Raw genomic sequence first — 18,139 nt, forward strand, 5'->3', positions numbered from 1 at the left:
TATTGATATGATCATATGATTCTTATTTTCTAATTTGGTATGTGGTGTATCACATTAATTGATTTGCGTATGTCATACCATCTCTGTGCCCCTGGGATGAAGCCCACTTGATCGTGGTCTATGACCTTTTTAATGTGTTGCTGTGTTCAGTTCACTAGTATCTTTTTTAGGAATTTTGCATCTGTGTTCATGAGATATTGGTCTGTAGTTTTCTTTTTTTTATGTTACCTTTACCAGGTTTTGGTACCGTGGCAACATTGCCTCAAAAAATGCGTTGAGAAGTATTGCTTCCTCTTCGATTTTTTGGAGGAGTTTGAGGAGAATAGGTATTAAATCTTTGAGTGTTTGGTAAATTCACTGGTGAAGCCATCTGGTCCTGGAGTTTTCCTTTTTGGTAGGTTTTTGATTGTTTTAATTTCCATACTACTGATCAGTCTATTTAGATTTTACAGTTATTCTTGATTCAGTCTAGGAAGGTTGTATTTCTCTAAGTACTAGTCCATTTCTTCTGGGTTATTAAATTTCGTGTTACATACTTTTTCATAGTATTCTTGTATGATCCTTTGTATTTCTGCATTGTCTGTCATAATTTCCCCTCTTTGATCCTTGATTTTGTTTATTTGTGCCCTTTCTCTTTTTTCTTCAGTGAGTCTAGCCAGGGGTTTGTCAATTTTATTAACCTTCTCAAAGAACCAGCTCTTTGTTGAATTTATTTATTTTTTATTGTTTTGTTTTCAATTTCATTTATTTCTGCTCTACTTTTGATTATTTTTTTCATTCTGCTGACTTTAGGCTCATTTGTTCTTCCTTTTCTAGTTTTTTAAGGTGATGCATTAGATTGTTTATTTGGGCTTGTTCTTGTTTTTGGAGATAGGCTTGTAATGATACGAACTTTTCTCTTATGACTGTTTTTGCTATGTCCCCAAAGTTTTGATATGTTGTACTATCATTATCATTTGTTTCTATGTATTCTTTGTCTCCCTTTTTATTTCTTCTCTGACCCAGTTATTCTTTAGTAGTATGTCATTTAATCTCCATGTATTTGTGGTTCTTTCTGCTTTTTTTTTTTTTTTTATAGTTGATCTCTAGTTTCAAAGCATTATGGACAGAGAATATGATTGGTATGATTTCAACGCTCTTATATTTGTTGAGGCTATCTCTGTGTCCCAGTATGGTTAATCCTTGAGAATGTTTTATGTGCACTACAGAAGAATGTATAAGCAGCTGTTTGGGGATGGAAGGCTCTCTAAATGTCAGTTATATCCAGTTGGTATAATGTGTCATTTAAGGATGTTATTTCCTTATTGATTTTCTGTTTAGTTGATCTGTCCATATCCAACAGTGGGGTGTTTAGGTCCCCTACTATGATAATGTTTTGGTCTGTTTCTCCCTTTAGTTTTGTTAGTAATTACTTTACATATTTTGGGGCTCCCTGATTGGGAACATAGATATTAATAAGTGTTATGTCTTCCTGGTGTATGATTCCCTTTATCATTATGAAGAGTCCATCCGTATCTTTCTTTACTCTTTTTATTTTGAAGTCTATTTTGTCTGATATTAGTACTCTTCCCACTTTTCCCTGAATGTCATTTTCTTGAAATATCATTTTCCACCCTTTCACTTTGAGTTTATATTTGTATCTGGAATTAAGATGTGTCTCCTGGAGACTGCGTTTGGTTGGGTTTTGTTTTTTGATCCATTCTGCAACTCTATGCCTTTTTATTGGTGAGTTCAGTCCATTTACATTTAGGGTGATTATTGAAATACGTGGTCTTCTTATAGCCATTTTATGTTTTGCTTAACATACATAGCTCGGTGATTCCATTGCTTCCTTGTCCTTGTGTTCTGTTTTCTTTATTTTAGTTGGCTTTTGTGGGTTTTCCCGCTGGTCCTTCTTGTTTTGTGTTATATACTTCAGTTCTGAACCTTTGGCATGTGGTTACTATTATGAATATGTAAAGTATAGTTATATGTCCCTTTTCTTCTGTGCATGCCTTATCTCCATTCCTCTTTGCGAATTTAGATCTTCGAATCTTCCCCTTTTCAGCCACTGTTGTCTGAATATGTTCCTATGTATGCTGAACATTCATTACTATCTTGCTAGAGCAAATCTCTTCTTATTTTAAGCTTTTAATGCCCCGTTCCTAGTAAGGTTTGCTCTCCTTTGCTTCTATCTGCCTGCTAGTCACCTTACTCCTAATATTAATTTTTTTTGTCATTTTTTTTTTTTAGTTGAGTTGATCCCTTTCAGTATTTCCTGTAGTGCAGGTGTCATGCTGGAGAATTCCCTCAATTTTTGTATGCCTGGAAATGTCTTTATTTTTCCTTCATATCTAAAGGAGAGCTTAGCTGGATAAATTATTCTTGGCTGGTAGTTCCTTTCATTTAATAGTTTGAATATTTGATTCCACTCCTTTCTGGCTGTAAGGGGGCTTTGGAGCACTATAGCAAGCAACTACTGCTTTTCTTTTCTGGTAAGAACTACAGTGTACAAAAAGCTTCAGGAAATATTGTGGCTTTAAAAAAATAAACATGGGATTTGGAGGCCTAAGATCAAATCTTTGTCAGCCATTTACTAGCTGTATTAAAGTTCAGAAAGTTATTTATCTTCTATGAGTTTGTTTTTCTACTTATAAAGTAGAAAATTGTAGACTGTTGCAAGAATCCAGTGAAATAAATAATGTATAATACCTAACTATAAATGATGTTTAAAAGCTGTTCCTTTTTTTTTACTTGTGTTGTCAGTAGCTTGTAATTATTAGGGATGAAATCATTTTGGATGAGAAAATTTATTCAGAATATGTATAGTTTTAAAATTTACAATTTTCCAATCTAGGAAATTCTGATGACTAACAAAAACACTCAAAGAGAGAAATATTTTTGAAAAGAAACAGTGATTGTTGGAAGCCTGTATGGGTTTCTTAATAAAAGTCATGCCTTAATGACATTTTGTTTCATTGCACAGATACTTAAGCCATAAAACCCAGTGCTTTTAAAAATTTTTTTTTTTTTAGGCAAGGCAACCCTTGTTTGACCTCATAGATTGCAAGGACCTTGTCAGCTTACAATACCTTATTTTTTTTTATTTTTTACACCTACAGTACCTGCTCTTCCTAGGTGGTCTCCCATCCAAGTATTAACCAGGCCTGATATTTCTTAGCTTCCGAGATCAGATGGGATCGAGCTTGTTTGGGTAGCATGGCCATAGGCAAGACACAGTCTTCTTAAGTAGAGTGCATTATGAGTTCTGTAAAATATTTGGCATTTCTAATTATGATACTGTGGACAAAATGGGCCCACGAGCTTGGATGAGAGTGGCTGCAATTAGATGGCACATAGGCCAAGCTCCATATCCTCAGCTTGAGGGATGAATCTCATTTAGTTCAAATGCATTTAAAAAATTTTCAATTACAGTTGATACTCAATATTATTTTATATTAATTTCAGGCATATAGTATAGTGGTCAGGCATTTGTATAATTTACAAAGTGATCTCCCTGGTAAGTCTAGTACCTATCTGGTTATTACAATATTATTGACCTTTTCCCCTATGCTGTATTTACATCCCCTTGACCATATTATAACTACTAATTTGTACTTCTTCATCCCTTCACCTTTTTCACCCAGACCCCCAATCCCTCTCCTTCTCACAACCATTAGTTTATTCTCTGTATCTGTGAGTATGTTTCTGTTTTGTTTGTTCATTTGTTTTGTTTGTTAGATTCCATATATAAGTGAAATCATATGGTATTTATCTTTCTCTGTCTAACTTATTTTACTAAGCATAATACCCTCTTGGTCCGTCCATGTTGTTGCAAATGGTAAGATTTCATTCTTTTTTATGAACAAGTAATATTTCATTGTATATGTGTACCACTTATTCTTTACCCAATTGTCTATTGGTAGGCACTTAGGTTTCTTCCATATCTTGGATATTGTAAAAAATGCTGCAATAAACATAGGGGTGCATATATCTTTTCAAACCAGTGTTTTGGATTTCTTTGGATAAATACCCAGAAGTGCAATTGCTGGGTCATAAGGTAGTTCTATTTTTAATTTTTTTGAGGAACCTCTATACTGTTTTTCATAGTGGCTGCACCAATTCGCAATCCCACCAACAATGCAAGAGGGTTTCCTTTTCTCCACATTCTGGCCAACACTTGTTGTTCATTGATTTATAGATAATAGCCATTCTGTCAGATGTGAGATAATATCTCACTGTGGTTTTAATTTACATTTCTTTGGTGATTAGTGACCTTGAGCATATTTTCATATGTCTATTGGTCATCTATCTGTATGTCCTTTCTGGAGAAATGTCTATTCAGGTCCACTGCTCATTTTTAAATTGGATTCTTTCTTTCTTTCTTTTTTGGTGTTACGTTGTGTGAGTTCTTTATAAATTTGAATATTAGATGTATCATTGGTAAATATCTTCTCCCAGTCAGTAGGCTGTCTTTTTGTTTCGTTGATGATTTCCTTTGTCGTACAAAACCTTTTTAGTTTGATGCAGTTCAATTTGTTTTTTCTGTTGTTTCTTTTGCCCGAGGGATATAACAAAATAAATATTACCAAGAACAATGTCAGAGGGTGTACTGCTTATGTTTTTTTCCTAAGAGTTTTATGGTTTGGGGTCTTATGTTTAAATCTTTAATCCATTTTGAGTTTATTATGTCATAGGGTGTATGAAGGTGGTCTAGTTTCATTTCGTTTCATATATCTGTCCAGTTTCCCCAACCATTTATTGAAAGAATGTTTTTCTCCATTGTATATTATTGCATCCTTTGTCATAGATTAATTGACCATATATATATGGGTTTATTTCTAAGTTTTCTATTCTGTTCCATTGATCTATGTGTCTGTTTTTATCTTAGTCTCATGCCATTTGATTACGATAGCCTGGTAATATATTTTGGTATCGGGTAGCATGCTACCTCCAACTTTGTTTTTCTTTCTCAAGATAGCTGTGGTTATTCAGGGTTTTTATGGTTTCTATAAATTTTAGGATTATTTGTTCTAATTCTGTGAAATAATACTATTAGTATTTTGATAAGAATCACATTGAATCTTTAGATTACTTTGGGTAGTATGGGCATTTTAGTGATGTTAATTTTCCTTTTCATGAGCACAGTATATGCTTCCATTTAATTGTATCTTCTTCAATTTCTTTCTTTAATGTCTTATAATTGTTTGAATGTAGGTCTTTAATCTCCTTGGTTAAATTATTTCCTAGCTATCTTATTCTTTTTGATGAAATTGTAAATGGGATTGTTTTCTTAATTTCTTTCTGATAGTTTGTTATTGGTGTATAAAAATATAATCACTTTCTATAAATATTTATCTTGTATCCTTCTACTTTACTGAATTCATTCATCAGTTCTCATATTTTTTTTTGTGGAATCTTTAATGTTCTCTATATATAGTATCATGTCATTTGCAAATAATGACAGTTTTACTTCCTCTTTTCCAACCTGGATGCCCTTTACATTTTTTTCTTGTCTTATCGCTGTGGCTAACACTTCCAATATAATGTTGAAGAGGAGTGGTGAAAGTGGGGATCCTTGTCTTTTATGTTTCTTCTTGACTTAGTTTTGGAAGACTATATGTTTTTAGGAATTTATTCATTTCTTTCAGAGTGTTTAATTTGTTGGTAAATAATTGTTCAGGGTACTTTTTAAATAATTATTTGTATTCTGTGGTGTCAGTTAACCCGTGTCTTTCATTTCTCATTTTATTTATTTGGGTCTTCTTTTTTTCTTGTTGAGTCTGATTAAAGGTTTATCATTTTTGTTTATCTTTTCAGAGAATCAGCTCTTGGTTTCGCTGACGTTTTGTATTTTATTTTTTAGACTCTTTCATATATTTCCTCTCTGATCTTTATTATTTCCTTCCTTCTACTCACTTTAGTTTCATTTGCTCTTTTTTCCTAGTTTCTTTAGGTGTAAGTTTAGGTTATTTATTTGAGATTTTTCTTGTTACTTGAGATAAGCCTGGATTGTTTTGTTTTCAATTTTCAGTTGCCTCATGATATCTTGATTTCTTCCTTCATCTCGTTTTTAACCCATTCATTATTTAGTTGCATGTTATATACACTCCATGGTGTGCTTTTTATTTTTCTTGTTGTAGTTATTTTCTAGTTTCATACCACTGTGTTTGGAAAAGGTACGTGATGTTATTTCAATCTTCTTAAATTTATAGAGACTTGTTTTGTGGCCTAACATGTGGTCTAACATGTGTGCTTGAATAAAATGTATATTTAGCTGCTTTGGGGTGAAATGTTATAAAAATATTAATTAAATTTGTATGATTTAGTGTGTCATTTAAGGTCACTATTTTTTTTATTTTTATTGATTTTCTGTCTGGATGACCTATTCATTGATATCAATGGGGTGTTAAAGTCCCCTACATTTAGTGTATTACTGTTGTTCTCTCCCTTCGTGTCTGTCAATATTTGCTTTATATATTTAGGTACTTCTCCATTGGGTCATAAGTGTTTACAATGGTTGTATCCTCTTGTTGGATTGATTTCTTCATCATTATGTAGTGTCCTTCTTTGTCTCTTGTTGTAGCCTTTGTTTAAGTCTATTTTGTCTAATATAATCATTGCTTCCCCAGCTTTTTAAAATCCATTTTACGAAATATTTTTTTCCTTTTCTTTACTTTCAGTTTGTGTGTGTCTTTTGATCTGAAATAAGTCTATTGTAGACAGCATATATGTATGGGTCTATTTTTCTTATCCATTCAGCTACCCCATGTCTTTTGATTGGAAGTATTAATCCATTTACACATAAAATAATTATTGATAGGTTTATAGCTATTGTCATTTTATTATTTACATTTTTATTTTTTTCCCTTCCTTCATCTTTAAAGATGTCCTTTTAATGTTTATTATAATATGGTTTGCTGTTAGTGAACTCTTTTAGCTTTTTCTTGTCTGGGAAGCTCTTTATATGTCCTTTTATTCTAAATGATAACTATGCTGTATAGCGTAATCTTGGTTATAGGTCCTTGCTTTTCATCACTTTGGATATTTTGTGCCAGTCCCTTCTGGCCTAAAAGTTTCTATTGAGAAATCAGCTGACAGTTATATGGGATCTCCCTTGGAGGTAACTAACTGCTTTTCTCTTGCTGCTTTTAAAATTATCTCACTGCTTTTAAGATTCTCTTTTAGTCTTTAACCTTTGGCATTTTAATTATGATGTTTCTTGGTGTGGGCCTCTTTAGGTTCATTTTCTTTTGGACTTGTGTGTCTATATCCTTTGAAAGATTAGATAAGTTTTCTGTATTGTTTCTTGAAATATATTTTTAATCTCTTTCTCTTTCCCTTCTGGTACCCTTATGATATGAATGTTGGTATGCTTGATGTTGTCCCAGAGACCCCTTAAACTGTCCTCATTAAAATTTTTTTTTTTGCTATTCCGATTGGATGTTTTCCATTACCTTATCTTTGACTGCCTCTCTGTGTTTGTTTTTATGTATTAGGTAGATCTGCTATGTTTCCCAGTCTTCATCAGGTGGCCTTATGTAGTAGGTGTCCTGTGTGGCCCAGTGGAGCAGTCTCCCTGATCATCTGAGTTGGGTGCTCTTATGTGTATTGTGTTTGCCTTCCAGTTGTAGTTAAGCCTTGATTGCTCTGGATATGTCAGTGGATGTTGCTCACCTTCAGGCTGACTGGTTGTGAAGACCACAGCAGGGCTTGACATCATGGAGTAGAATTTGCCTCAGCAGAGTTCTGGTGCCTGCTATGACCACCTTTAGGATGTGCCATTGATGGAGCTAGTTGAGTGGTGCTCTGTTTTATGTGAAGCTGGCCATTGGGTGTGTTTGTTCTGGGGTCTCTCAGGCAGGGCTTCAGTACAAGCTGAGGTCAGGTGTTGCCTGTTTCCTACCCCAGGTCACCTTGTAGGAGCTACAAAGCGATCCATGGTTGGCAGCTGCCTGTGCTGGGCCCAGAGGCATGTGAGAGAGGCCACGCTGTGACCTGAGGCTGGCTGCCACCCATGCCAGGCTTGGGGCCACTCAGTAAGAGGCACAGGGCACACCAAGACCGCCACCACATGCCTGGGGTTTGCAGACCTTGGAGAGTTTTTATGAAAGTTTGCAGTGTTTGTCAAGGTTGGCTACCTGTGACGCACAGTTGCTGAAAGAGCCCTGGATAGTGCATTAGTTGGGTGGGGTCTCAGGGTGTCATCTGAGAGGGACAAATGGTGTTGACTAGTTTAAGGCAGATGTAGATTTTGCATCTGCCTGAGGCTGCAGGCTGTTTGACATGAGGACTCAATACAGAGACAATGTTGACCTTTGCTCTGAGTCCATACAATTCAGTTTCTCCACATATGTCTCTGACACCTTTCGAGTTGCTGTCCCTTCGCTGGAGCTTAGGGTGTCTGTGAATGGGCGAGTCTGTGTGTGAGTCCTTTAAGTGAACCTCTGGGTTGCTAAAAGCCCTCCAGAATGAAATCTGTAATGATTTCATGGCACTGGAGCCCTGGGCTAGGGAGCTCATTGTAGGGTTGTGACTTCTGTCTTCTCTTGGGTGACTTCTGAAGTCAAGATAGCCCCCAATTCTCAACAACTGCACATGAGTGTTGAACCAGCCCCTTTCGCTTCTCTGCTCCTCTTACCAGTCTCCTCGTGGCTTCTTCTGTATATCCTTACAGGAGTTCCCTTCAGCTAGTCTTCAGGTGGTTTTCAAGGGTGGTTGTTCTATAACTTAGTTATAATTTTTATGTAGTGACAGGAGGAGGGGAACACGGCATTTACCTACTTCACCTTCTTGACTGAAACCACTGCAGATGCATCTTTTATACTGTGGTTGCAGGCTCTGTTTGTGGCTATGACAATTTATTTCAATCAAAAACCTAAATCATGGCAGACTTACACTGTGCATATGGAAGAAAAACTGGAAGAGAGAGCTGCTATGTTGAATGAGAGATTCCAGGAAGTATTGGAACAGTGATTAAACCAGGGAGGTGGATCTCCAAGGCACAATTACAGGCCTGCTGTGCCTAGACGGAAACCAAGCCATGGACTGTCATGGGGCTTGGACACAGGGGTTATGATGTGAAATTCGAGCTTTCCTAGTAGGTTCAATGGTATTTTATAATCAGCCCGTAGACTACAGACAGCCTTCTCAGGGCTTCAAAACAGTTAATCCTGAGAGATGCTGATGTGTCTTTCTTTTCTCATATTCATTGTCCACTACTTTTTCCATAAGGCCACTGAAGTATACCCCATTTCCATCTTAATCTATTGGCATCAACCAATCCTACCACTTGCCACTCATTCATCCAACTACCCATTCTTTTACCCTGCCATTCATTCACCCATCCATCCACTTATCCATCCACCTATTTGCCTACCCATCCATTCACACATCTCCTAGCTGCAGCTTCACCAAATGCCTTCTCTAGTTCAAATGTTGTACCAGGTGCCAGAGCGCTAACAGATGAGTTGGATGTAGCTCCAACTTTTAAAGTGCTCATAGCCTATTTATGGGAGGACATGTGTTTGAGTGCAAAAAGAAAGAAAATAAAGTTAGAGAGGCATTGTGATATGAGAAAATGAATGCTTGTACTTGAGGGTTTTGAAGTCAAGTGAAAGATGGAAAAGGAAAATGACTGAGGAGCTCAGCAGAGAGTCCCATCATGGCAACATCTGCCTTTAGGAGAAATCTCTTCAGCAGCTCTGGGCAGGATGAATTACATGGGAGAGATGAGAGGTGAATATTTGCAAGTTGTTCTAAAAATCCTCATGAGGAATAATGTGTCCCTAGGGAATAGAAGGAGAAAGAGCAAGGAAGGCTATTGGTTAAGATATTCTGCTGATGTGATTTCAGGCTGGAGACTGCTCTGTCTGATATTATGGATTAGATAGATATTTTAAATTGTTGAAACAGAGATCAGGCTGTGGCTCTGGGCAGCTTTGGGGTTCCAAATACCAAGACATTATGATTGCCTGGTAAATGGTGTTTTCTTACTTCCCCAAGCCATGCGCATTTTAGTTCTTTCTTCTACCATCCTTCTTCCCCTGACCCGCCATTTCTTTTTCTAGAATTATGAGAGCTGACAACAGCCAAGGGTCAGGGAGAAATAAGTGGATTTCCTGCTTGTAAATCACCACAGAAGCACAGACTCTTCTTTGCAGTTTCATCCTGACTGATAACCATTTATCTGCATAATATATTTATTTATTGCCACTCAACTGTTCTGCATTGAGATATATGTGCAAACTTAAAGTGTCAATGATTTGCTTACAAACATCAAAGATACAAAAGGAAAATGAAATTGAGCATATTAGATTATTTGGTATTGAATTCAGTGTCTGCATCTCCCCATTTTTATCCATCTTCTAACTTTTTGGCAAATCAATTTACATGACTTTTGCTGGATATGTTATTTAGTACTAAAATCTGTGGGCAAAACCTAGCCACGGTGATCATTCTCTTATCAGAAGGTAGTGAGATGTTGCAGGCTTGACACTGGGCTCCTGTCATGATGGCCATGCGAGCAGACTTCCTGTTTCCATCCCTCATAGCCAACATCCCCAGTGCAAGAGTGCAAACCATTGCACATACCACATGCAAACACATACACATATGCACACACAGCACACACAATGAACCAGTCACTGTATTGTGATTGGGGAAATTAAAAGCATAAGTCATTGATGATTAGAGGAGATTAGCTGCCTGGGCTTGGGGATATTATGAAGAGGCGATCTCGGTTCTTTCTTAGGGTTGATGCAGGGTTGATCAGGCCTCTATCTTGGGTGTGAGAGAATGAGAGCTAACTGTGAAGATGTGGCCATGTTCAGTATTGAGGCTCTCTCTCCATTCTCTTCCTGGTGGAGGTATGAGCAGGTCTCATATTTAAGGAGGTGTCCTAGAAGGTGGTCGCCATCCAACCACTTGTGCGGGTAGCCACCCAGTCGTAACACATGGAGCCTAGGCTCCATTCCTTCTTCTCAGTGGAGCCTCCTCCATATCACTCCTGGCGACCTTACTGCTTTCCTCCAACCAAGTTCAGCCCTTCAGTTTCCTTACCGCTTCCAACACCTCTCCCTCAAGTCAAATGATTTCTCCTCACCCCAAGGCTTGATCCAGTCACAATATCATGTTACCCCTATTAATTTAAAATCTTTTTTTATGGCTCTCATAGAAAAGGTTACCTGTGGCACGGTAGAATGACATAGGCCAAGACACGAATATTTAGGTTCTAGCTGGCTTTCTCTCCACTTGCCTCTGTAGCTCCAGGCAAGGCCCTGTGAACATCTCAGGTTTCACATCTGTTAGATGGAATAATTCTTGCCTTGCTCACTTTACCAGGTGTTATAAGAAGCACACAAGGGAATAAACGTGAAAACACTCTGCTAACATAAAACACACCCTAGAACAGTGGTTAAATGTGGGTCCCGTTTATGAGCTGTGTGATTCTGGCAAGTTTGCTCAGTATCTCTGATCTTGGGATTCCTTCTCTGCAACATTCACTTCAGAGGGCTGTTCTTATGAGGGAAGTGACAGTAACAGTTAACTGTGACTGTACAGCCACACGCTTTATTTAGCGCCTATAGCATACTGAGTCATCAATCGGAGAGATTATTAATTTTTAAAAAGACATTAAAACTTGTGGAAGTTGGATGGTTGAGGAAATGTGATTACTTTGTGAATCAGAAAAAATTCAAAGTAGCTGGGATCTTGAGGGGAAAAGGGTCATTTCTTCCATGTGGAATCTCTTGTCCTATTCTGGGGTAAAATGAACAAATGATCTGTACCAGGGAGGCTGGAGAGATTCTCAGACCAGCTGCCCTGAAGGTCCTTGTACTCTGTGGGCCTGTGGCCTTTTCTAAGTACTTCCTACTTGTCTTCCAGCCTCCTATTACCCCAAGGCAGCCCATGAAGGGCCAGAATGTATGCTGCAGGGAAACTGTCCCATGGGAGGGCTGGGACATCCACACTGTCAGATGTGGATGTCAGCTGAAGGCACATACAGAAGTTATGATCTAGCTGAGAAGAGTGGGATCCCAGATGCAGAAAGATGAGTGGAGCAGAGTAGAGAGGGGCTGGAGGTGGGACTGAGGAGTGAATGCTGGGTAAAGGCACCTCATGTGTTGAACCCCAGTGCTGGTCCAGAGAGGTTTCAGTCTGTCACCTGGCCACAGCACAGGGTCAAGTTCCCAAAGGCTAACAAACTGGAAAACTGCACTTACTTTTCCTTTCTTCCAGGTGCTGGGATACAGCATGGGCCAGGTGTCCTTGAGCCCCTGCTTGGTGGGTAGTCATGAACTCTATGCCTTCCAGGGCATACTTCTCTGTGACCAGGTTCTCATGGGGGAGAAAACAGTGGCACTTACCAGCGCTGTCCACATGCAGGCGATGTTCACATCAGGATGGCACTCTCCCTGTCCTGGGGTTTACTCAAGCTTGAAGATGTGCTGAGAAGTCACTCATTCTGAGATTCCTGCATCAGAACCTCCAATAACAGACCTAAGGATCCATCTCAGGCCCAAGAACATGCACTTAATCAAGTGGCCTTCAGGCTTGGGGTGAGAGTGGAGAGTGATTCTCCCAGCCCAAGACTGAAGCTGGCTTGGGCCTGGGCCTTGGAATGTACAATCTTGAACCTAAACCAGCACACAGAGGGACCCCAGAAGTCAGGGAAGTCAGCATGTTTTTCTAGCAGGGTTCTAACTATTCCAGGTCTGCCTGGCATACATCAGCCTGTTTGTCTCTGTTCCTTTTTATGTCTTAAAAACACCATTCTTTTCAGAGGAAGTTATTTTACCTTCAACATCTCTGAAATTATTATGTGTTTTTTTTTCCTCTAAGTTTCAGGAAGGAAATCTTTCTTTCTCTTTCTTAAATTGCAATGTCCTGAGGACCGTTAGTCTGTAAAAAAATGAATAAAGGCACTTTAAATAGGAGCCACATCTGCCATCCCATAGAAGCTGCCTTGCATGTCTTGTGCTTTAAACCTTTGAAATGTTAAAACAGGGCAAGTAAGGGGCTTCCAGTCAATATGGTGGAGTGCATATACACTCTGCTTGCTTCCTCTCACAATCACATCAAAATGACAACTAAACTGCAGAATAGCCATAACTGGGAGTCACCTTAAGTCTAGCTAAACAAGTCCTACAACTAAGGACACACAGAAGAGTCCACTGTGAGACTGGTAGATGGGGCAGAGATGTGAAATGGGCTAGTCCCACAATTACATGTGGTGGTTGAGAATCAAGGGAAATACCTCAGCTGTGGAGGTGCCCCTGGGAAAGCAAGAGGTCCCAGCTTCACACTGGGATCCCCAGCCCACAGTTCCAATGCCAGGAAGGGAAGTCTCCACAACTTCTGGCTGTGAAAACCACTGGAGATTTTGGCTGAGTGAGATGGAAAGCTGAGGGAGTCGCAGATTTTCCTCTTAAGGGGCCTGTATGTGGATTTACTCACTGTCAGACTCACTCACTCTGAGTTCCAGTGCTGGGGCAGTGGGCTGAAAGGCACCAGGGACATATGGGGAGGAGAAACTGAGTATTCTGGCTTTAGAGCAATGGCTGATGGGGCAGCTTTCTCACAGATAGAAGTGCTGGTAGAAGGCATTTTTCTTTCGTTGATCCCACCCTGCCCATCTTGTAGACCCAGGTGAGCACCGTATCTGAGTTTCCATCAGTGTAGTTAACACTGGTCACCCCACTCTGGTGATTCCCTGAGACTTTGCCCCTCCCAACTGTGGGCCCACCTAAGCCGCTTCCAGTGGCTTTTCCATAAAAATGTTCTGTCATACTGCAGACTTTCCTAAAATCTCTCAGAGATTCACAAAACCTAAACAAACAGCATCGAAGCTTGGCATGACTTGTATCTCTTGCTGAGCAGCCCCAAGCCTGGCATTAGCGGCAGTGACCTCAGTTTGTGGCTTGGCCTCTAGAGGGACTTCCTAAACCAGCGTGGTGGCCATGTGAGGTTTGCTTGGTGGCTCATGCTAGGTGGCCCCAGGCAGGGCACAGGCTGCAGCTAAGCTTGGCATTTGGCAAGTCCCATCTCAAAAGGCCCCAGCTTACACACCTGGTGGCTAACTTTGGTCTGAGCCAGAGCACCACCCAGGGTTACATCTGAGGATGACACACCCAAAGGGCAGACAAGGCAGGCACCAGAGCCCTGGTAAAGCAAATCCTGCTCTGTAGGATCAGCCCCTGCACAATAGCACTTCCACTGGTCATGGCCAGTCATCACAACCAATCAGCCCAAGGGTTAATCTCTCTCACTGATGAGCAAACAGCAACCAAAGCTCAACTACAACAAGAGGGCATACACAACCCATACAAGGGACATACCTGGAAAACCCAGCTCAGGTGACCAGGAAAGACTGTGCCACTAGGATCTACAATACACCTACTACATAAGGCCCCTCTACTAGGAGACACAGCAGCCCTACCTAATACATAAAAATAAACACAAATAGGCAGCCAAAATGGGAAGACAAACTAACATGTCCCAAGAAAATAACAGAACAAATCTCCAAAAAAAAAAAAAAAAAAACCTCAACAAAATGGAGACAAGCAGAGTTCAAAACACTTGTTATAAGGGTGCTCAATGAATTGAGGAGAAGAGTAGAAGAACTCAGTGAGAATTTTAACAAAGAAATAGGAAACATAAAAGGAGATAGAAAACATAAAAATGAACCAGTCAGAAATGAAGAATACAATAACTGAAATGAAGAATGCCTTAGGAGGAATTAACAGTAGATTAGATGAACCAGAGGATCAAATCAGTGACTTAGAAGATAGCGTAGCAGAAAACACCCAATCAGAACAGCAATAAGAGAAAAGAATCCAAAAAAAAAAAAATGAGAGTTTAAGGGGCCTCTGGGACAATATCAAGTGTACCAACATTCACATCATAGGGATGCCAGAAGGAGAAGAGAAAGAGCAAGGAATTGAAAACCTGTTTCAAGAAATAATGACTGAAATCTACTCTAGCCTGGTGATGGAAATAGACATATGAACCAAGAAAGAACAGAGAGTCCCAAACAAGATGAATCCAAACAGACTAACACCAAGACACATCATAGTTAAAATGCCAAAAGTTAAAGACAAAGAGAGAATCTTATAAGCGGCAAGAGAAAAAACAGTTAATTACCTACAAAGGAGCTCCCATAAGACTGTCAGCTCATTTCTCAACAGAAACTTTGCAGGTCAAAGGGATTGGACAAAATATTCAAAGTGATGAAAAGCAAAGACCTACAACCAAGATTACTTAACCCAGTGAAGGTATTCAGAATCAAAAGACAGATAAAGAGCTTTCAAGACAAGAAAAAGCCAAAGGAGTTCACCATTAACAAGCCAGTATTACAGGAAATGTTAGAGAGACTTCTTGAAGAGAAAATAAAAAAATATGAATAATAAAATGGCAAAAACTACATATCTATCAATAATCACTTTAAGTGTAAATTAATTAAATGCTTCTGAAAGGATAAGAAAGTAAGACCCTTACATATGCTGCCTACAAGAGACTCACTTGGATCAAAAGACACACACAGATTGAAAGAAAAGGAATGAAAAAATATGTTTCATGAAAATGGAAACAAACAAACAAAAAGCTGGGTAACAATAGTTCTAACAGACAAAGTATATTTTAAAATAAAGGCTATAATAAGAGACAAAGAAGAACCCAGTTATCCCAAGTTTGGATATTAATCTGAAGAAACCCAAAACACTACTTTGAATGGACATATAAATCTATATGTTCATTGCAGCATTATTTACAGTAGCCAAGATATGGAGGCATCCTGGGTGTCTTATCAGTGAGATGAATGGATAAAAAAGAAGTGGTATAGGTATACAGTGGAATATACTCAATCATTAAAAAGAATAAAATCTTGCCATCTGCAACAATATGAATGGACCTAGAGGGTATTGCACTGAGTGGTGAGTCAGATAAAAAGACAAATGTTGTATGTAGAATCTAGAAAACAAGGCATATAAACAAACAAAAGAAACAAGCTCATAAATACAGAGATCAGTTTGATGGTTGTCAGATTGGGTGGTGGTGGGGGGGTTGGTGACTGGGAAGGGGATTAAAAGGTACAAATTTCTAGTTATAAAATAGTCATGGGGATGTAGAGTATAGCATGGGAAATATAGTCAGTAGCATTGTGATAGCTATGTATGGTGTCAGATGAGTGCCGAATTTATCAGGATGATCACTTCATAGGTTATATAAATATTTAATCACCATGTTATACCCCTGAAACTAATACAATATAATATTATATGTCAACTGTAATTAAAAACAATAAAAATATAAAAAATTAAAAAAGGAAAAACAGTACAAAATAAAATTTGGACTGGGCCTAAAGCAACATTATGTCCCAAAGAACAACATTATGTCCCAAAGAACTATTTGCAAAGATAATAAGAAAGCAGATATTATGACTACTGGACTGAAAACTGAAAACAATCTTTAGAATTAGCATCACTAAGTTAGCTCATCTGCACCAATAGGAATGTCTTCCTTCTATTGATATACTTGTTCCCTTTACCCTTGTCATAAATACTCCTCATCTTTATCTCCTAATCAGAACTATTTGGGCTTCTGCCTGAATCAGAGCTTCCAGAAAGCTCTGATATTCTTACTGATCTTAAATAAATACTTGTAGCATCTCACTTTGAAAGTCCTTTTATTTTTAGGTTAACAAGTTCTTAACCAGATTGGGCAGGAAACTCAGTGTCTGCACATTGCTGTTCAGGGGACAATCTCCGGAACACACCTGAGACAATCACTTGCAGTTTCCTTTTCAGCATCCTGATTTTTCTCTTCTTGTTCATGGGTCAAAGCATAGGTTTTAGGCCCTGCCTAGAACTGGCTGACTTTGGACCTTCCTTTCTCTGGGCCTCAGTTTTCCCAGGTGAGGACTGCAGGTCTGGTTGTACCTGCTGTAGGAACAAGGAACAACTCAAGGTCCCCCAAACTCCCTTTGGGAGCTAAGTTTACTCTCTGGCTTCCAAGGCTCTCCAACCCAGGACCAACGTCTCCTTCCAGGAAGAGCTCAGTTCCGTGGCTTTGATATGAAAGGTGTGGCCCAGCATCTGAACACTCTGCCAGTACCATGCTGTTTTGATTATTATAGCCTTGTAGTATAGTTTGGTATCAGGTAATATGCTACCTCTACCATCGTTTTTCTTTCTCAAGATTGCCATGGATATTCAGGGTCTTTTATGTTTCCATGTACATTTTAGGATTATTTGTTTTAGTTCTGTGAAAAATACCATTGGTATTTTGATAGGGATTACAATGAATCTATAGATGGCTTTGGGTAGTATGGACATTGTAATGATGTCAGTTCTTCCTATCCATGAGCATGATATATATTTCCATTTATTTGTATCTTCTTCAATTTCTTTTTTCAATGTCCTATAATTTTCCAAGTAAATGTCTTTTACCTCCTTGGTTAAATTTATTTCTAGGTATTTTTTTTTTTGGTGGCAATTTTATATGGGATTGTTTTCTTAATTTCTCATTCTGATTGTTCATTATTGATGTATAAAAATGCAACTTATTTATAAATATTAATTTTATATCTTACTGCTTCACTGAATTCATTTACCAGTTCTAACAGTTTTTTGGTGGAAACTTTAGGGTTCTTTCTATATAGTATGTCATCTGCAAATAATGAGAGTTTGTATGACTTTTGTTTCTTTTACTTGTCTGATTGCTGTGTCTAGGACTTCAAATACTATGTTGAATAAAAGTGGTGAAAGTGGACATCCTTGTTTTATTCCTGATCTTAAAGAAATGCTTTTCCCCATTGAGTATGATGTCAGCGTGTGTTTGTCATATACCCTTTATTATGTTGAGGCATGTCCCCTTGATTCTCACTTTGCTGAGAGTTTTTATCATAAATAAATGCTGAATTTTGTTGAACACTTTTTCTGCATCTATTAATATGATCTTATGATTTTTATCTTTCAATTTGTTACTGTTGTGTATCATATTAATCGATTTGTGATTATTAAACACATCTTGCATCCCAGGAATAAACCCCACTTGATCATAGTGTATGATCTTTTTAAAGTGTTGCTGAATTTGTTTTTTTGTTGAGAATTTTTGCATCTATGTTCATTAAGGATATCGGCCTATAATTTTTTTTTTTTTT

The sequence above is a fragment of the Pteropus vampyrus genome, unplaced genomic scaffold, assembly GCF_000151845.1.
Source record: "Pteropus vampyrus isolate Shadow unplaced genomic scaffold, Pvam_2.0 Scaffold607, whole genome shotgun sequence".
In the NCBI taxonomy this organism is placed as follows: Eukaryota; Metazoa; Chordata; class Mammalia; order Chiroptera; family Pteropodidae; genus Pteropus; species Pteropus vampyrus.